The sequence below is a fragment of the Apodemus sylvaticus genome, chromosome 18 (assembly GCF_947179515.1).
Source record: "Apodemus sylvaticus chromosome 18, mApoSyl1.1, whole genome shotgun sequence".
Lineage (NCBI taxonomy): Eukaryota > Metazoa > Chordata > Mammalia > Rodentia > Muridae > Apodemus > Apodemus sylvaticus.
In genome coordinates this window covers 19,946,044-19,968,130 of record NC_067489.1, presented here as the reverse complement: position 1 = coordinate 19,968,130, position 22,087 = coordinate 19,946,044, and positions in this window count along the sequence as shown.

Below are 22,087 nucleotides of genomic sequence, written 5' to 3'. Positions count from 1 at the left end.
TAGTCTTTCCACTGCCTCTTCTGAAATGTTCCCTGGACCTGGAAGAGAGCATTCATAGCTTCCAAGACTATGTTTATACGCCCAGTATCAGTGATGGTTTGTACATGCTCAGCCCAGGGAGTGGCACTATTAGAAGGTGTGGCCCTGTTGGAATAGGTGTGTCACTGTGGGTGTGGACTTTAAGACCCTCATCCCAGCTACCTGGAAGCTAGTCTTCTTCTAGCAGCCTTCAGATGAAGATGTAGAACTCTCAGCAACTACTGCACAATGCCTGCCTGGATGCTGCCATGCTCCCACCTTGAGGATAATGGACTGAACCTGACTCTGTAAGCCAGCCCCCAATTAAATGTTGTCCTTAGAAGAGTTGCCTTGGTCATGGTGTCTGTTCACAGCAGTAAAACCCTAACGAAGACAACGAGAAATCTTAATTTACTTCTATCTTTATTTTATTGATGAGAAAACAGAAATCCAACATGGCGAACTGTGATTAAAATTTCTATCTTTGTCTAGATCTTTCCCCATACTTACCATGCTGGACGTACAGCTATGAATTGCATAACGTCATGCCCCAAATCTTCTCACAGGATTTGATTTTTGTTATGAGAAATTGTGGAGGATTCCACAGTGGACTCAAGTTTCTAGAGACCTGCACAGTTAGCTTTGAGAAGACATTAGCTGATATTCCTCATACATGGCTAACACAAGAGAGAGTCCAACGTGGATGCAGGACATGAGGCCTCATCCTGCTATAGTTTCTCTCATTCACAGAAATCAAAACTCTGTGGTTATATCGTACTATCACCAGTCAGAAGTAGCTGAGGCTGGACACAAAGGACCTTACCTCATTGGGTCAGGTATGAGCCAACCCGGACATCTCTGTACATCCCTGACCCACACAAAGGCATCTTCCCCAGCCATGTGCTTTAATTCTCGTCAGTAAAAGTAGATAGCGCTTTTTTTTTTTTTTTGGCATGGAGAAATCCAAAAGTTATTTTACATGAAAGAGATTTTAAAATGAGAGCAGTCAGTTGAATGTCTCAGGAAATGCTAATCGTCCACACTATCATTTTTCCCTAGGGGATGAGGATTTGATTTCAGGGATAAAGAACGCCAAGGCTGAAAGATGTGATTATTGTCCAAAGGTCAAAAATATTTGAGGCTTTGAAAAGGCTCCACGAAAAGACGTGAGAGAACTCCACTGTCTCCATCCAACGGAAGGGGTCAAGTTCATGGGAAAAGCCAAGCGAAAAGTCAGATCGTGTTCTATGTGAAACACAGACCTTGTAGGTACTCATCAGAGGAAATTACACACCAAGAGGGTAGTTCAAAGAAAAGCTCATTATCACTCCTGCAAAGGCACAGCGTTGCAAATGCAGGGCAACCTTAAGTGTCCTTTGGTTTTCAGTAAGCAGTCAACAGCTCTTGCAAGCTATAATCTAGTTCTTAAGGGCCTACACTTACAATTGCGCTGTGGATGAGGCCATCTGCCCACAAACTGTAGAAATTGTGTAATGTTTTCCACAAATGTTAGGTTCACAGTTCATTAGAAAGACCGTGAATCCTGTGCCAGGCAACTCTTTCCTGTGCTGTTTGCACTACAGCAGAGTCAGCTAGGCGAACTCAACCCGGTGCTCCGTGCAACACCACTGATTTTGTGCATCGTTTACCCGTGCCCTGTGCCTTTTCCTAGATTGGGTCGCTAGCCTGGATCTGTCTTCCCTACTGCGCAAACACTTTGGGGCTCTCACTAGATCCCTCAGGCACCTCAGGTTCAACAGCCCTCAGCTCGGTGCTTGGAGCTTGCAGCCTCGGTTCAAAGGCAGCGTTGGCTACCGGCATTCTCATGAAGGTTTCCGACTCCATTCTCTTCTTCATTCTCCGCGTGGACATTTCTTTGTCTCCTCCTTTGTTCGTCATCCTTAGTACTCTTGCCTTGGGCTGGTTCCCAGCAGACCCCTTCTGCCCGGTGGTTCCTCTTTGCCCACAGGAATAAGTTCAAGCTCTCAGGGCAGTAGTGAAGTATTTGAGTTTGATTTCTCCATCTTCTTGACTTAACTCTTCTATTCCGCTGAGGCAGGATATTAGCATGGGCACTGTATCGCACAGTCTTCAGACTCTTTCTCTGTTACACAAACCGGAAGTACCCTCCTCCACCCTAACTTCCTTACTTTGTCTGGCTACCGGCTAACCTAATCCTCAGTGACACAGAGCAGGTTGGCGTCACTTTCTAGGAGTGTCCCTCACCTCCCGTTGTGTCTGGTAGGTCCCCTCTACACAGTCTTAGCGTCCATGATGTACTCCACAGCCACACATTTGTCCTTGCCCCGGGGGAACGGAAGATGACAGAAGGAAGCCAAACTATCCAGAGAACGTTTGGCAAGGCTGATTGACTGATTAAAAGTTGTATTGATGTTTGGAATGCCTCAAGTCCAGAGACAAATTTTCCCGGGGGAACCTTATCCCTCTTAATGACCATGCATTACCCTCGTCTGGACCTGCCCTAACATCTTTGTGACCATTAAGTTAAATCCTTTGGAATGTACAGAGAACTCCTTTCCTACGAACCAAAAAGCTAAGAGTGTCGGCAGATGGCAACTGAGGCTTAAGGCAGGATTCCCCACTGTCCTTTAACCTGACTCCAGAATGTTTCCACCAACAAGTTTGAAAAGGATCTCAATTCGCGGCTGCCTTTGTTCCATTTCTATAAAAATTTTGTGAAACTGCTTCCGTCTGCATTGAACATACAATTTTGTGATTTTTGCGTTCCCTGGTCACGGTCGATCATATTTGACTCCAGAAAAAAAATGTCTTATTCCCTTTGAGGTGCGAGTTGTGGTTTTGTGCTTTGTTTAATGATCTCTGGACACATCACTTAAATGCTTTTTTTTTTTTTTTTTTTTTTTTTTTTTTTTTTAGCAGACCTTTTCTATTCAATAAATGATCCCTTAAAATGTCTAAAATAGCTGGGCGGTGGTGGTGCACACCTATAAAGCACTCCGGGAGGCAGAGGCAGGCAGATTTCTGAGTTCAAGGCCAGCCTGGTCTACAGAGTGAGTTCCAGGACAGCCAGGGCTATACAGAGAAACCCTGTCTCGAAAAAAAAACAAATCCAAAAAACCAAAAAAAAAAAAAAAAAAAAAAAAAAAAAGTCTAAAATGTGCACTGAATAATAAATAATCCAAATTTGTCTTTCTGGTTCCCAAGTGTTGTGCTCTGAATGAGAAGTGACCCCCATGGGCTCATGTCTTTGATCACTCAGTCCCCACTCCGGGCTTCTGTTGCAGAGAGGGTATGGAATACTTTGGAGGTGCAGCCTTGCTGGAGAAAGCCACTGAGATAGGCTTCACCCCACTTGCCGCTCAGAATCTGTTTCCTGCACGTGAATAGAAATGCAATCCCCACCTTTCTGCTCCTCCCTCTTGCTCCATGCCCCCTCCCCTCCTGTTAGGAACTCTCCCACCAGAACCCTATACTAACTCAAACGTTTTTACCCCCTCCAGTTTGTGGTCGGCCACGGTACTTTATCCCAGCAACAGAGAAGTAACTAATGTACCGATAACTATTTCCAAGACAAGTCGCCACAATGTGCTGCACCTATCCTAGCAAGGAGTCCATTGGTACTCCTGCTTAGGTGTGATGACCGCTGTATTTACAACAGCACATTAGCAAGCGATGGTTATGGGAGATGAGTTGATGATGCAGAACAAAACAAGAAATAAAAATGTAATAAAAGGACTCAAGAAATGGGGCTATATTTGTGGTTTTTAGCCTTGTCCTCCAAAGGATACTGTTGACTTGCACAAACTAGAGTTTTTCTTTTCATATTTCATTTATAGTATTATCTTAATCTGATCATTTGTTCAGGGACAAGGGACAGTGAATGATGACCGAGGACAACCTAAAGTCACATCTTAGGTGTGGTATCACTCCCTAGAACAGTGAGGTTATATCTCATTGCTAGGTACGTTGGCAACACATTGGAAACACAGAAATCCCAGGATAGCTAAAACAGTCTTGAATAACATAAGAACTGCAGGAGGTATCACTATCCTTCATTTTGAGCTGTACTGTAGAGCTAGAATAGTAGTAGTAGTAGTAGTAGTAGTAGTAGCAGCAGTAGTAGTAAAAACACATGAAACTGTCAAAAAACAAACACGATGATCAATGGAATAGAACTGAAGACCCAAACATAAATCCGCGTACCTAGGGACACCTGATCTTTGATAAAGAAACCAAAAACATACTGGGGGAAAAACAGCATCTTCAAAAAGTGGTGCTAGTCAATCTGAATTGTCTGCATGTAGATGAATCCAAGTATCATCCTCCACAAAACTCAACTCCAAATGGACCAAAGACATCAATATAAAACCAGATATACTAAACCTGATGGAGAAATTGGGAACAGCCTTCTGAAAGAATAGTGAAGAATGACTGGATCAGATCCCGGGAGAAGAGATACATCTAATCAGATTCTCTCTTTCGCCTATTATTCCCATTCTAATTTTGTTAACCTTTAATCAGACTCTTTGGTCCCTGATTGTTTAATATTCTAGTTCATGTTGTGTCTCTCTGCCCATAGTCTCTTAAACTCTAGATGGTCCTGACCACGCAGATGAATATTGAATCTGATCTCTACCATAGGCCAGTATATCAAACTGACCTCTAAGTTCAAGACTCTAAATTCATGACTCTACTTGTACATTAGTGCAGCTCTCTCAGAGTTCACCAGAGAAATGTATTTGTGCAATGAACAGAGGTTAAGGAAGGACACAGTACTTGGTAGACGTGCCGGGAATGGGTGTGTGTGCAGAGTGCAGCCATAAGCAGGGTAGCTGCATCACACACCTTACCCTAAGGCTCCGGGCCTAGCGCAGAAAAGGGGGCAGAAATAGTGTAAGGAGGACAGGAGCAAAAAGGATCTTTGGACACCAGATGACCTCTACAACTCATAGACTCAAGGCAGCTGTCTTCGCCCATACAACACCTGTACAAGGTCAAACCATTCAACCTTTTACACCTAGCTGAGGAGCCATAGACCGTTGATGGCTTCTGGGGCAGAAATAGTCACCTTTCTTTAGGGTTTGACTCCTGTAGGTTGACCATGTTCTAGTCAATGATTTCAAACCCATGAGCATGTAAGTAGCACAAACTGGAATTTGTGGGGCGCATGACATTGTGAGGGGTTGGACTGGGCAGTGGATCTTGGTGGAAGGTTATATGATCCAAAGACATTGTATGTATGTATGTATGTATGTATGAAACATTCAAAAATTAATAAAGTATTTGGAAGAATATGCTTGTACATACACATACATATATAAAGCAAAAATGAATGTTTTCCTTCTGCTATTTCTTGGCCAAGTAATGTAATATCAACTTAGATGTTTTGGGTGGTAAGTGTAAATATACATTATGACGTATAAGCTAGAGAGAACAAAGAGGCTAAGCATTCCTCAAAGGAGTTTGCTACTCCTCTGAGAAGAAAATACTTCGTTTGCATTGCATGTGGGATAGGTACATCATATGGGGCAGAATTATGACTTTGAAACCCAATCATGTGATAAGAAAATGTGATTGGGTATCAAGTTCACAAGAGGTTGACCTACGATGATAATCTTAGTTGTCTACTTTCCTGAATACGGAATCAATGGAGCAAACTTGGGAGGCTTAATCAGGCTGCTGAAAATGGGAAGACATAGCATAAATGTGGGAGGCACCTTCTAGAGGTATAAGAATAAAAAGCTTTTTTGGTGGTGGTGGTTGGTTGGTTGGTTTTTTTTTTTTTTTGCCTGTTTGCTTTCATTCTTGCTGGCAAGTTCATCCATTCTATTGCTGCTGCTGATCCTGCTGCAGTCATCCAGTGATTTCTGAACTCAGCTTTACCAGGCTTCCAATACAGATTAAAGGCCAGTGGATTTCTAGGAATCCTCCAAGCCTTTGGTGCTAGATTGGAACGGCAAAGGCACCCAGCCTTATGGTCTAAGCAGCCCCACAAGCTCTTGACCTCTGTAAAGACATCCATTTACTACCCAAACTATGCTGTGTAAGCAAATCTAATATTGCTCCTTTTCACATATATTCATGCTGTCTGTTCTATTCCTCTCAAGAACACGACTAATGCAATCACCAAGGAGAGTTAGGTTGGTGTGTGTGTGTGTGTGTGTGTGTGTGTGTGTGTGTCTGTCTGTCTGTCTGTCTGTCTGTCTGTCTAAAGTAGAATGTTCAGGGTACTCACTTGCTCAAGATTCACCTGAAAGAGTTAGATGTTGTCGTATTCTAGGATCCTAATGTATTAGGTGGAATTTAGCAATATTGATTCTGGAAAGAATTTTGCTGTAGTCAAACAGATAGGAACCAAATTGGTTCCTACCCATGGGAATTAGCTTAGAGCAGTGGTTCTCAACCTTTCTATGCTGCGACCCTGTAATACAGTTCCCCATGTTGTGGTGACCCCCTCAACCATAAAATTATGTTTATTGCTACTTCATGACTATAATTTTGTTCCTGCTATGAATCATAATATAAATATCTGTGTTTTTCAGTGATCATAAGTGACCCCTGTGAAAGGATCATTTGATGCACTGCCTCCCCCAAAATGGCCTCAACCCACGGGTTGAGAACCGCTGGCTTAGAGGCTGATGCATTCTTAGAGCTTTTCCTATTACAATGTTTCCATGAAGATTTCCCAGTGCATCAGGAAGCCCTTGTTGGCCACTTCCTCTAATTCCATTGGTTTGTGTTGGACAGCCTATAGATAGGTGCATAGCTGAGTATAATCACACCCCTACCTGGTTTGCAAACCTTCCTGACAGTTTCTATAGCTCCTCAGTGCCAATTAAAGCACTTAATTTGTATAGGAAATTCATTAAAATTTGTTTAATGTTTTTCTTCCTTTAAAAGAAATGATCAGCTAATCGCAGCTTGGATTGCTCAGACAGGGCCCGATTACTAGGTGTGTGACTCAGCTTCATGTGAGAGTTGGGGTGAGTATTGAAGGCTCAGGGATAAGAAGGTAGACTCCCTAGGCTGGGTCATACCCAGGGGTTTGCCAGTCTGGCCTTGAGTTTATTCTTTTTTTTTTTTTTTTCCGAGACAGGGTTTCTCTGTATAGCCCTGGCTATCCTGGAGCTTACTCTGTAGACCAGACTGGCCTCGAACTCAGAAATCCGCCTGCCTCTGCCTCCCAGAGTGCTGGGATTACAGGCATGTGCCACCACCGCCCGGCTTGAGTTTATTCTTAATGATTTCTTCTCTCTAAATATCTAGTTCCTTGCATTTCATTAGCTCTGATGGGTGGAATCTCAGACTGTTTTGGCAGAGATGTTTTACAGTAAGATGTTATGAGCTGTCGAAACTTAGACTCCTCTTCTTCCTTCTTAAGACAGTTATGATGGAAAGATGACATTGGGTCATTTTCATAGGTTCCTTCTACAGACCTGCAGGACCTGACTAGTTCTTAGTCTGCTATTCTGCTACAATGAGATGTCTTTAGGTCACTAGAGGTGTGTACCTCAAAGCAGATGGTGAGACCCAGGTCTCTCACTTCCCAGCTGTGAGGTGAGAAGTTCACCACATACTCACAGAGACGCAGGGCTGAAAGCCAATGGTATCTGTGGGTAAGAAGTCTTGGCAGGGCCCACTGTTGAGAGAAGAATTTTGTGGTCTCTTTCTTCCCCATGTGTCCCCTTTCCACTCTCTTAAAACTGACATTCAAGACATTACTGCATAGTCTGCTTGGGATAAGACTTTGTGTGACAGCCAGAAGGGCTTCTTTGTGATTAGAGCTCTTCGTGATGATATTGACCATAAATGAACTTCAGCAGAGCATCTCAAGCGTTCAGAGCTACTTATAGCCCTGAACTAGGAAAAAGGATTGGGTTTGCTTGAGAAACTCCTACATGGGAGACCTAAGTTGTGGGTTAGACATGTGATTCTCAATGTTCCTAAGGCTTCGACCTTTTAATACAGTTCCTCATATCATGGTGACCTCCAACCATAAAATTATTTTCATTGCTACTTCTTAACTATAATTTTGCTACTATTATGAATTATAATGTAAATATCTGTCTTTTTCAATGGTCTTAGGTGGCCCCGTGGAAAGTTCATTTGACTCCCAAAGGGGTGGCGATCCCCCCCACCCCACCCCCTCCATCCCCCCCACCCCACCCCCTCCATCTCCCCCACCCCATCCCCCCATCCCCCCATCCCCCCCACCCCCGCCCCCAGTTGAGAACCACTGGCTTAGAGAATACTGCATCCTTAGAGCTGCCTTTCCCGTTACAATGTTTCCATGAAGATTTCCCAGGGTGTTGGGAAGCCCTTGTTGACTGTTTCCTCTAACTCCGTCTAACTGGCTGAGATGGACAAGGAGTGACCATTTCTTGTCACTGCTTAGACCAGGCAGTCACTTGTAGATACCAACTTACCCAAGTGTAACCGAAGAGGAAGCCATTCCTATTAGATCCCAACCTCCCAATCTTTGTTAAACCGTACCTGTCCATCAATGCCCTTATAACTTCAAGCCTTAATGGAACAGGTCCTTAAGTGCGGATGTGTGAGACTTGGAAACTGGCCCCCACTTTGCTATTGACTTCATTTCTTTAGTCCCCTTTTCCTTAAGTGAGAACACTGGACTTGATTGACAGACCTCCAGGTCTGCTTTGAAGAGAGGATTATATGGCTGGGTTTTATTCCTCTTTAAAGGGCCCCTTGCAACCACCCACACTCATTTCATTGTGCAACTGGGATGCTCACCTCAGTGTCTTCTCCCTGTTTCCATATGGCTGGGGAAAACACCAAGATAGGCAAAATGGGAAAGGAAGAAAATCGAGAGCGGGCTGCAGTCCTTTCCACACTGCCAGAAGGCTGCTGATCTTCCATCTTCAGGCTTCCTTCTCTCTTCAGGATCCCACTAGGTGGCCTTTGGAAGGTTGGAGACTTAGCACTTTACAGCTGCCCAGTACCTCAGGGTGAAGTAGGGGTGTGCTTAGGGACGGTGTGTGTGTGGGTGAGGGGTGGTGGTGGCAAAACTGAGGCAGAGCTAGGTCGACCCTGGTTCCCATCACCTCCTGGGCACCTTCCCAGGCAGCTGTAGCTTTTGCTCTTTGGTTGGTATTCTTCTTGGCTCACATGAGCAGGGCTCTCCCTAAGGCTGAAGTCTTCTCCTGGTCCCAGACTCTCCCATGCTATGTTTTGGATCCTGTATTATACTGAAGACAAGGAACTAAGTGTTGGGGGAAAACATTACGCAATTCCTCGGGATTGTGGTAATGTTTATCTGACCTCAACTTAAATCACAAGTATAGACAGCTAAACGCTAGATTATAGGCATCAGAAGTTGTTGATTATTTACTAAAAACAAAGAGAACAGTACGTTATCTAACAGTACGTATTCATTAGGGGAGAAAAGGAAGTTCTTTGAAAAAACTGTCCCCTCTTGCATATAATTTACTATTACGAATACCACAGAGTATGTGCTTCTTATCAAATGTAAGTTAATTTTCCCTTTGTCTCTTTCCCATGAACTCCCTACCAGGCCATAACTGATTTCAACACCACTGGAATCCCAAAAAACTTCTTTAGTAAATTATAGCTCTGGAATAATTCCCTGTCTCCTGCCTCATTCTGTCAGCTCTAAGATATCTTTGATTCTGTTAGCTCTTTTTTCCTTTGTTCATATTTTGCTGGAATCCCATGCAAGAGACATTCTCATGACTCATCTCCTCTCCCTCCTGTTAACCCCTCAACAATTTCCTTCCACCAATCCTTTATCCAACCGCCTGAGATAACAATCTTATTTCCACATCACCAAAAAGCACCAGAAACTCCACATAGGTTTGCTTAAATTCTTTAAGACACAATGCTGTATGGAATCCTCTGATTTTTCATATTAAACAACAACAATAGCAACAACAACAAAAATCACCTTTCAAATGGAGAGTCCAAGACACATCAATTACCTTGATTATGATAGAGTACAGGGCTATTGCTTTTAGGAGCAAAACTTAATATTTAGGATGCTCAAGTGAAGTATTAGAATGTATCAAAGTGGCATTGATTCTGGAAAATGACTATGTAACAGTGTGGGCTCTTCCTTTATTGAAGACTAACTCCTCATACCACGTGTGATCAGCACAGAATTTCAATTCTTGTGGCTTGCCCTGTTCTCTCTCCCTGAATATGAATTGTGCCTGTATGTGTGTGTGTGAGCATGTGTGTGTATGTGTGTGTGAGCATGTGTGTGTGTGAGCCTGTGTGTGTGTGAGCATGTGTATGTGTGAACCTGTGTGTGTGAGCATGTGTGTGTGTGAGCATGTGTGTGTGTGTGTGAGAGAGCCTATGTGTGTGTGAGCCTGTGTGTGTGTGAGCCTGTGTGTGTGTGAGCCTGTGTGTGTGTGAGCATGTGTGTGTGTGTGAATGTGGAGGCCCGAGGTCATAGTTTCCTCTATCACTTCTCCAACCCTGTGTTTTTGAGGCATGGTCTCTCACTGAACCTGGAGCTCACTGACTGAGCTTGACTAACTGGGTACTGAGCCCCTGGGAAAGCTCTGCCTCTGACTTCCTTTACACAGGCACCGGGGATCAGAACTGAGGTTTTCATGTTTGCACAGTTAGAATTTTGCCCATTGAACCATCTGCCCAGCTCTGAGCAAGTTTCAGGACGATGTGACTTGTAGTTTATTTCTGCATTTCTGGTTATTTCACTTGGGATTCATTTAGTTCCTGAATCTGAGCATTTGTATCTTTTTATCAGCTCCTAGTATTTGATGCTGCTGAGTATTTAATAATTCTTTTTCTTCTCATCCCTCGTGATTTGTATTTTCTCATCTTTCCTTTATTGTGTCTGTTTTTGTTCCTATATCTTTCACCTCTTTGTCTCTCTGTATTGAATTCTGGGTAAGGTTTTTGGGTCTATTTCTATTCACAATACTTTCTGCCTTTCCTATAGAGAGTCTTAGTATAAAATTATTTCTTTCAATTTCCATCCTCCCCTTCTTATCCTTGATTGTAATACCAGTTATAACACAAACATTCAAGTGCTTCTTTATTTTCAAAAAGTACTTCCTTTTAGAGTGAGCAAGTGAGAGAGAAAGAGAGAGAGAGAGAGAGAGAGAGAGAGAGAGAGAGAGAGAGAGAGAGAGGGAGAGAATACCCGTGGAAGCTAGAAAGTGGTATTAGACCCCTTGGATCTGGAATTCTACATGGTTGTGAGTTGCCTATTGAATTGGATCCTCTAGAAATGCTCTTAACTGCTAAGTCATCTCTCCAGCCCTGTAGGGTAAATCCTAAGGACTCATCAAAGTGATTTTGTACAGTTAAGGAGAAAACTCTCTAAGTAGATAAGCGTGTGGGTTATTTCTAAAATATGCATTATAAGAAGCTTAGCAAAGAAAGAAATTCTTGGCTTTCAGCGGGAGTTACAGTACCAGGAATGAAAAATTCTTCCTGTGGAAGGCCTCAAACCTAATATCATCCTGAATGAGGTAACTCAGTCACAAAAGAACAAACACACATGCACTCACTGATAAGTACATATTAGCCCAAAAGTTTGGAATACCCAATATTCAATTCACAGACCTTATGAAGCCTAAGAAGAAGGAAGACAAAAATGTGGATGCTTCACAGCTTTTTAGAGGGTGAAAAAAATACTCGCAGGAAGAAATATGGAGACAAAGTGTGGAGCAGAGTCTGAAGGAAAGGCCATCCAGAGACTGCCCCACCTGGGGATCTATCCCACATGCAGCCACCAAACCTGGATGTTATTGTGGATGCTGGGAGGTGCTTGCTGCTGGAAGCTTGATGTGGCTGTCTCCTGAGAGGCTCTGCCAGAGCCTGACAAAGACAGAGGCAGAAGGAAACTCGCAGCCAACCATTGGACTGAGTTTGGGAGTCCCCAGTGGAGGAGTTGGAGAAGGGACTGAAGGAGCTGAGGAGTTTGCAGCCCCATAGGGGGAGCAACAGTGTCAGCAGACCCACTCCCAGCTCCTGGGGACTGGACCACCAACCAAAGAATACACATGGAGGGACCCATGGCGCCAGCCGCATATGTGGCAGAAGATGGCCTTGTTGGAGGACATCAGTGGGAGGAGAGGCCCTTGGGCCTGAGGGTGTTTGATGCCCCAATGTAGGGGAATGCCAGGGTGGGAAGGCAGGAGTGTGTGGGTGGGTGAGGGAGCACTCTCATAGAGGCAGGGGAGGGAGGATAGGATAGGGGGTTTCTGAAGGGAAGACCTAGAAAGGAAAAAACATTTGAAATGTAAATAAAGAAAATATCCAAGAAAAAAAAGTAGTTAATTACCTACCCTTTGGTGGTTCTGCCACTACTGCACCCTCTTTCTGGAGAGATCAGCACTGCAGCATGCAGGGACCAATGCTGGGTAAAGCAATTGAAGTCCCCCCCCCCCCCCCATCAGCAGCCTTCCTGACACCCTCCAGCACTATTTGAGAGTCTCACGAATGATTATGTTTTCAAAATGCCTTCTGAATATTTTTGTTTAGACCTATAGACCCGAGTCTATTGCTGGCTCAGTGTGGCTGTGTAAGACCCCCAAAAACTGAGGGTGCCCCAGCACCCCACACCCCAGAAGGCAACACCCAAATCACTCATGAGAAACAGTCTCGATGCAATAACATGAGGGTTTCTTTGTTCCAGAATTCTGGGTTCCACAGCTGTACACCGCACAGAGCTAGAAGACTGGGACCCTGAGTGCCGAATTGTGACAGCTTTTATAAGTTTACGACAAAGCCGGTGAATCACAAGCCAATCATTTCTTAGCATGGAGAGCCCGCGAAATGCGAGCCAATTGCGACAGCTTTTATAAGTTTACAACAAAGCCCGAGAATCACAAACCAATCATTTCTTAGCATGGAGAGCCCGCGAAATGCGAGCCAATTGATTTGTACCACTCCATAGTTTTTAGGCCAATCAGTTTAAATTATCAGAGCCCATGCTCAGTGGACCAATTAGTTTCCTATTTTCTTGAATGTCTATAGCTGCGTGAACTCCTGCATAGGGGTAATGGCGTAAGTTTACAGAAGCAAGATAAGCTTAGCCCATTTCCAGTTACCTTATGGGGCCAGGATCACCTATTCAAGGCCTTTCTGCTAGCTCTAAACAAAGGGCGGGCTCTAGAATGTGACCTTTTACCTAGTTTCTAACAAAGCAAGATAGCATTTTAAACTTCTGACTTCTTGGGGTCATTAGAGTTAGGCTGTATTATTTTCTATCCTTTCATTCCCCAGTTCTTCTCTTGTTAATAGTTCTAATCTTAGAACTATAGAGCTAAATCTCTGACCCTATATATTCTGGATTGTCCTGCCCTAAATCTCTGATATTGTTGGCATAGCATAAGAATCTGCACAGCACTTATTCGTTCTCTAATAAAAACTATTAACCGGTTAATCACACAGGTTCCAACTGTAAGCAAAAGGAATAAAATTACAAGGGGTCTCATCAAAGCAGAAAGCAGGGTGTCAAGAGTACAAGATAAGGGTCTTTCCACCGAGACTCAAGATTTTTTGCGCAGTGGTGTCTAACATAGACCGAATCTCCAAATTGGAATCGATGTGAGACTTGCAAGTCTCTTTCTCTTGTGTAGGCCTCCCGGAGCTGCTTCCACACTTGCTGCCTCACCCACTCGAGGGCCTTGAGCCTAGAGAACAAAAGTCTGAAGCAAAAAGGGTAGAAGAGCTATCTAATCATTAATACCAGTCTCTGTGGTCAATTTGGTGAGGGTTTCTTTCATCAGGATTCCAGCAACAGTTCCTGAAGCCTTCTTATACAGATCCAGTCACCTATCTGGAAGCAGTGAGGAGTCTCTGGCATGCCTGGAGTATTTAAGGCAAATCATATATAGTGGGACACCTCCTGGGAGGGCCCCATGGACACCAAAGGAGTTGGGGTATCAAAGAGGATCTCTAGGGGGGTCAGGTTAAAATGGTAGGGGCTCTTCAGAAACAAGGGGAGAGGCACCACCCAGCCTGAGACAGTCTCCAAGGTTAATTTAGTTAAGGTCTCTCATAGCGTTTTGTTTATTCTCTCTACCTGCCTTGAGCCCTGGGGACAGTACATCCAATAATGTTTCCAATTAGTCCCCAATATCTCTGTCAATTTCTGACTTACTTTAGAAACAAAAACAGAACCATTGTCTAATCTAATTACCTTGGGCACTCTGAAACTTGGAAAATTTCTTCTAACCTTGGCAGCTGTTTCCTGTTTCAACTCATCTAGATAAAAGTATCTATAAATGCTATAAGATATTTTATAACCATATTCTCCTGCCGTAGCTTTTATAAAATCTCTTAATATACTCTAGGCTGTTCTCTTCTAGGTCTTTTGCCCTGTTTACTCTTTACTGCATAAGCATTTACTTGCTGGCATATCTTACACTGTTCTATTAATTATCTCTTTAGCCTAAAACCTGAGTCATAAATATGTACGTTTGGTCCCATAACTGCCAGCACAGTTTTTTTTTTTAAATCCCCTAAATGAGTCCATCTGTGCATTTGGCCTAGTGAGTCCTTGGCTTACTTTCTGGGGAGTATAGTTCTCCCTTCTTGTGTGCACCCTCTCTTGGTAATAGTTGGTAGGGTGGCTAGCAATCTCAGTCCTTTTTTAAGTGAGGCTGAGAATTCCTTAATTTTGTCCCATTTCCCAATGGGTGTCTCTTATGGACCCATAACCAGTATAGGCTCCTGCATATCCATTCCTGGAACCACTTGCTCTGCCTGGCTATTGCCCATTGAGTCTTTTCCCTTTGCACATCCTGGACAGTGAATACTCACAGTGGCTGACTTCATTAGGACATCTAAGAGGTCCAAGATTTCCTGTTGGTTTCCTCTGATATGAGCAGTCCTCTTGGCATATATCCCTGTGGACATGGGCTGTGGCAAAGGCATACCTGTTATCCATGTGGCTGTTGATTTTCTTGCTGGTTCCACGTTCCAAGGTCTTGGTGAGGGCAACGAGCTCCACTTTCCTCATTGACATGCCAGGGGGTAAAGATTCTTCTATCCAAATGACATTTGTGCCATCCACCATAGCAGCACCTGCTTCCATCATGGAGAAAACTGTTCTGGTCTGTAACAAGTTTCACCAGGGGTCAGTCTCTCTTTTTGGGCCAGTAAACTGCAGCCTGTTGGGTTCCATAGCTGCCTGCAGCTATTACGAAGTGGGTTTCTGGAACAGAAGCTGAGGGATAAATAGGGAAGGGAAGGGGCGAAAAGAAGTATGGCTAAGACAATATTCACTGATCAAAGCCAGAAACTTTAATGGCGCCAGACCTTTTAACAGTTTGGGCAAACCCTTCCCCCCAGACTCCAGGCTGAGTTCCAGTGGAAGTTGTCTAGCTTCTCTTGGAGGTCCTCATCTTGACTGCTCCGGCAGCTGGGTGGGTCACCTGCTTAATTCAGGAATTCCTAGACCTGGAGGAACAATGAACTTAACCTTTACTTTGAGCACTCGGCCCTAGGTGGAGCAGGATCCTGGCTATCTGGGAGAAGTTAACCTTGACCAAAGTCAAACTCTGACCAAGTGCATGACTGCCCCAATATGACTCTGTACAGCAGCCCATTGGGCAGGAAGCATATCTGCCCTCCTCCCCATTTTCGAGATTATGTCTTACTCCAACAGAGAGTAGGAACAGTCTGGGGTGACCCTAAATGAATGGGCTACCCATCCCATCCCTAGGTCTGCTGTTCTTCGGGTAGTCCATGAATACATTTTGGTGCCAGGGGCTTCTTGGATCCAAGATCTTTTCTTGGAAACAGCACCATTGGCTTGGAAGACCGAGTGTTGAGCCCCTGTGTCCACCAAGAACTGAGTGGATTTCTCTTTCACTCCCACAGTTATCCTGTGTTGGGGGAGGTGGTCAGAAAACCCATCTCCCTTAGTTGCTGTCTTCACCCAGGGCTAACCTCTGGGTTTGCCATTTGGGGGCACTTTTCCCAAGACCTGGGAATTCCTGCTCCCAACTTCTATTTCTTAGAGCACACTCTGGCTCAGTGGCCTCTTTCTTTATAGTATGCACATTGGTCCTTTTCTGTCTCCCTTTTCTGCTTTTTTTAAACTATTATATCCAGAATTCTCTGTCGCTTCCTTCCTTCTCTGTCACTTTCTTTTTTTCCGTTTCTTCTCCTCCTCTGTCTCCCTGTCTCAGCAAACTACTAAATCTCTCTACAGACTTTCTCAATAACCTACACTACTAAATCCTTCTACAGACCTTCTCAGCAACCTGCACCAAATCCCTCTAGCCTCTGAAGCTTTTTCCTGATATCTCTACTAGCCCCGTCTATAAGAGCCATTGTCATAGTAGCTTTATATTCCAAACCCCTGGATTCATAGCATGTATATTGGCAGAATGTCTCTATGAGCTGCTCTAGAAAAGCTGCAGGTGACTCATCTGGTCCCTGCTTAACCTTACATACCTTGGTCAAATTCGTGGGCTGCCATGCCCTTGAGACCTGCCAATGGAGTCTGGTGTTGGTCTGTCAGATGCCTCTTACCTTTTGTCTGATGGGGTAATCTTTTTGGCTTCCTGTATTACAAATAAAACAGTCTCAAAGAGATTAATTAGACTCTTGGGAAATATACCCTTAGTGAGAAAGCTACCATGGTATCAGGATAGGTGGTCTCAGGTCCTCTCCTGCTCCACTCTGTGGTCCTCTCTAAATATCAATTGAGCATAATTATTACCATTTTGTAAATTATAAACTATAAGATAGACATAACACCTAGTTTATCATCCCTGTCAATTAAACAGAACCCTTTTCATCTGTATTATCTTAAAAGACTGTCAGAATTAACACTTAAGAATTAACATTCTAAGAACTGACTCATGTCCTGGCTTTAAATTTTATGTCACCTGAAAATCATTTATTTAAATTTATATCAGCTTTCTCAAGCTTAAACAGCTTGGGCTGTCTGTGAGACTAACAGTCTTCAACCCCATCAGAAATCTAAGAGTGACCAATATTAACTGAAAACATATAGAAAGCTTTACATAGCTTTTAAGACATAAACATCATATACCATGGATTTTTGACGTTTTTGAAAACCAGCTATCTATGTAAAGTAATGTGGACTATTGTCTATTGAACTATCTTCAGCTATTTCTGATTAAAACCTAGAAAACACCCTAACAATAAACTCAGAGCCTTATATTTCTATTTAGCCCTAAACTCATAGGCTTAAACATCTCAGATCAGTAATAATAACAAAGAACTGGGTGTAATTCTGTACTTTCAAATTTAGTATTTATACCAATGAAAGCCTTGATTTTGTATCAAAATAAAACCTGTATCAAATAAGAACTTATGCCTTGAACTTAATAACAATTATAAAGATTTTAGTATCACAAAGACAGATTTTTTTCACTTAATATTTTAGAATCTAGTCTCCTGGAGGTCTCCCTTATTTTGACCTCTCAAAGTTTAATATCAGACTGATCATAACAATTTAAACAAGTTAAAATAAAAGAAATAAACCATTTGTACCAACTTAAACCCAAAATTCTTGCACCTGCCACATTGAGTGTCTTGTTAAGACTTGTTTTCCTTTTCAGGGGGTATCAGAGCCCAAGTATTTTGTCTCTCCTTTTGTTCTAAGTTGGAGCACTTGAGTCATGTGACCTGATTTTGGCACGCTTGAGTCACATGACCCGATTTTGGCGCCACAGACAGAGTTGCTTTTCAGTCAAAGTCAAAATAATATCGTCCATCTAAGTCCAAGAACACAAAACAAGATACAAAACAACACCACATAGACAGCCTGACCCTGCCACCATCAGGCCTCTAGATTCAAAAACACAGAGCAAGGAAAATCACAAAATTTGTCCCTAGAGGGGCCCAGTTTCAGATACCAGGTGTCCCCACACACACAGCAGGATTCAGATAAAACAGATTTCAGCAAAGCATGGCTTCCATCATTACTGACTTGCTGTTTACAGATGGAGAAGAGCCTTATTCAGCTTTCTCCTTGGTCTAAAGCTTCCTCCAGACCCTCACAGGACTCTAGCAGCTGCCAATCGAACGCACCATACCAGAAGCTTGCAACGAAAACCGAAATTTTCAGAAAGGCTTATAGACTCAGACTTTGACACACAGTGAGACAGACAGAAAAAAACCCTGGCACCCATCTAGTGGTCAAACTGTAGACAGAGACACACAAAACTGACAAATATTTGCCTCCACTGAGACGGACAGAACCAGATCAGAAAACCAGATGGCCAGGAGGGTGTATAAGTTCTCCAATTCAGTAGAACTACCGTGTCCTCTCCGAAGTTCAGTCGGGAATCTTCCAGGGTCTCTGGAGTTCCCCCAAAATACCCGGGAACGTTTTCCCGGGCCGCAGATGAGCCTGTGGTACAGAGCACATCTGCTCACCATGTTCCTCTGGTTCTCACGAACTCGAGAGGACAGCTGTATACCGAAAATGCACGTCTCCTCAGATACAGAAAACAGACCAGTACAGACATTCAGGACACAGACACCAGCCGGCACACACACATTCCAGAGGAGATCCCCTTTACCTCCGAGTTGGTTCTTGTGTGTGAAGGGAAATCGCACTTCCCAGCCAATGCACCAAAAACTGTAAGATCCCCCCAAATCCCAAGGGTGTCCCAGCACCCCACGCCCTGGAAGGCGACACCCAAATCACTCGCGAGAAACGGTCTCGATACTTTCCAGAATTCTGGGTTCTACAGCCGTACACCACACAGGGCTAGAGGACTGTGGACCCCGAGTGCCGAATTGCGACACCTTTTATGAGTTTACAACAAAGCCCTCGAATCACAAGCCAATCATTTCTTAGCATGGAGAGCCCACGAAATGTGAGCCAATTGATTTGTATCACTCCATAGTTTTTTAGGCCAATCAGTTTAAATTATCAGAGCCCATGCTCAGTGGACCAATTCGTTTCCTATTTTCTTGAATGTCTATAGCTGCGTGAACTCCTGCATAGGGGTAATGGCGTAAGTTTACAGAAGCAAGATAAGCTTAGCTCATTTCCAGTTACCTTATGGGGCCAGGATCACCTATTCAAGGCTTTTCTGCTAGCTCTAAACACAGGGCGGGCTCTAGAATGTGACCTTTTACCTAGTTTCTAACAAAGCAAGATAGCATTTTAAACTTCTGACTTCTTGGGGTCATTAGAGTTAGGCTGTATTATTTTCTATCCTTTCGGCTCCATGACGCTTCTTTTTTGAAGAGGGCTGCAGACAGTGCTGAGGGTCACAATCAGTCAAAGTGCTGAGGGGAGATTGAGTGCTCAGCTGTAAGCAGGGCCCATTTACCCCCTGCCACCCCCTGCCACCTGTAACAACTAAGCTCAGGAAGCACTTAGAAGGGGAGACTGAGGATGGTAAGAGCAAGGGGCTAGGGAGTTCCCTCCGTGATTTAGCACTTGCTCTTCTTACAGAGGAGCTGGGTTTGGTTCAGTAGTAGCTGTAACTCCAGCAGTTCCGTGGGAGCCAATACCCTCTTCTGGCTTTCATATGTATGAGGCATGCATATGGTGCACATGCATCCATGATGGCAAGCACTCATACACATATGATGATGATGATGATGATGATGATGATGATGATAGCAATAGGGAATGTAAGCTGTAGGATGGGGAGGAGCATTGTGAAATGTTCTTCTGAACATCATATGGCTGGTACACTCATGAACTCACAGGGGTTATGGTCACCTGCACAAAGCCTACACAAAATTAAGAGAGCCAAAATTCCTGCATAAATACAGTAAATGATCTCCAGACTTTACCCCCTGTGGAGGTGCTATTGTCAGTTGACAGCTGCTGAGGAAGGGGGAAGCATTCTTCTTTGAGGGTGGTTGGTTTCCTGTTCTCCCAGGGGTGGAGGTGGGGTGGGGAGGGGTGGGGGGGCGGGGTGGGGGTGGGATGGCTCTACACCTGTTCATTTGTAGACAGCCTAATTGTACCTAGTGGATTAACAAAAAAGAAGACATGAAGTTAGGAGGAGGAAGTGTGGGGCACATGGGGTAGAGGAGTCCAAGGGGGCAATGAGAGCTGTGTCTGATCATGTCATATAAATGTATGGGATTTTAAAACAATAAGCAGAAACATTTTATTTGTTTTGTTTTTGGTTTTTTGGTTTTTTGGATTTGTTTTTTTTTCGAGACAGGGTTTCTCTGTATAGCCCTGGCTGTCCTGGAACTCACTCTGTAGACCAGGCTAGCCTTGAACTCAGAAATCTGCCTGCCTCTGCCTCCCAGAGTGCTGGGGTTACAGGCGTGCACCACCACTGCCCGGCTAGCAGAAACATTTTAAAGGAAACGTGTTGAATCTTATGGTGCAGGCCTGTAATCCCAGGTACTTGAGAGGCGGAGGCAGAAGGAGCCTACGTTTATGGTTTGTTTTGTTTGCATTGGTAGTTCAAGGCCACCCTGAGTGACTGTGTGAGTCCTGTCTCAAAAATGGACAAAAATTAAAAACTGGGATAAAGAGCATAGTTCAGTGGGAGGAACCTTCCCTTCCCTGGCTCACAGGAGACCTTGTGTTCAAACTTCAGGGCTATAGGAGAGGAAAAGAAACTCTTAGTTTAGAAATCTAAGTCTTGTTGTTTCCATTGGCTGTGATCTTCAGGCACGGAATGGAAACTGCTGGTGATCGCCAACTCCAGGGTGTCTGGCTGCTCCTTCCTGTTTGACATGGGCTGGGGCATCTACTGTCCCACTTCCTACTGTCCCACTTGGCGTAGAGTACACTCATGTCCTCCAGGAGATGAGACACTGTTTAGTTGGATGTTGGTTGGCCTGAATATCCACAAAGGTAGAAACCTAAATTTTCTAAAAATTATTATACACACACACACACACATGCACACGCACACACACACACACGCACGCACACACACATACAACTACTTAGCTTAGAAAAAGAACCTATGATGATGTAGAGGAAACTACTATGAACATTGATTTATGTCAAATCTGTCTTTTAGCGTAGTCTTTAAACTCACTCAACTTTTAATTTCTATCATTATTATTTTGGGGTAGCATCTAACAGTTTGTTCCAATCATTAATTCACTTAATGGCCCTTTATTTGTGAGATCTTGTTTAAATGTGAAATTCTCCCAAAAGATCACTCAGTTAGAAGTTCCCAACTCTGGGGTTCTGGACAGCGAAGTAGTTTAACTTCACCCATAGACTCACATGGAACAGTCAGACATTTTCACAACACCCCGCGCCCCAGCACACACACACTTTCCCCTGCCCACTGCCCATTGCATCTAGAACCAAGACTGGTGCAGTACATGTTCTTGTTGTGGGTTTCTGCTCTAAAGTTTTTCCTGTCCATGTTTATAAGGATCTCGTTTCCAACTGTCAAATTGTGTGTACCCAGGGCTTTGTTCACCTCACGAGGCCACCAGGATGAGGCCACAGTGCTGTTGAAAATCGACGAGGTGGACTCTGTGGCAGTGGATGGAACAGGCTACCGGAGCCTGTGTACTGCTACAATTCCATGGCTTCTCTTTCAATTTTTTTTTGACTCTTGAGAATTTTCCATTTCCCCCCAAATATAATTCAGTATTTGATAGAGATGCCTTAGAATGCATCACATCCAGTACTGTCACGCACTGTTTTACTGGAGTGTCCACAGAAGCTGAAGAGTTAATCAAGGGCTCACTAAGACAAGGTGACACATTTAATGCATTTCTTGGCACAGGGTGAGTCCTCGGGGTGAGAGAAAAGGCCACAGGTTCTGGTTCACTTGACCTAGTTTTCTTCTGTTTCCTCCCGTCTAATTAATTTCTTGCTGAAAACACAGGAAGCCAAAGTCCTGTAATCCTGTTTGAGTCTTTCTCCCTACTTACTAGGTAAGTGACCTTCCAGCAGGCCAGGAAAATGACACGTATCTTGGCCCGACACACAAAGGTTCGTGGTTCACCGGTGCATGTTGGCTGCGAATCTAAAGGAGTTGTCATCCCTACAATAGTGAAACCACAGTAGCTGTTCATGCTCCCTGACTCCGTATTAACACCTCCACAGATGCCCTGCAGAAGACAAGCCAGGAAGCTGGGACAGCTAAGCAGGAAGAACATCCTGGTTTGGCCATAGCAAGTTTCT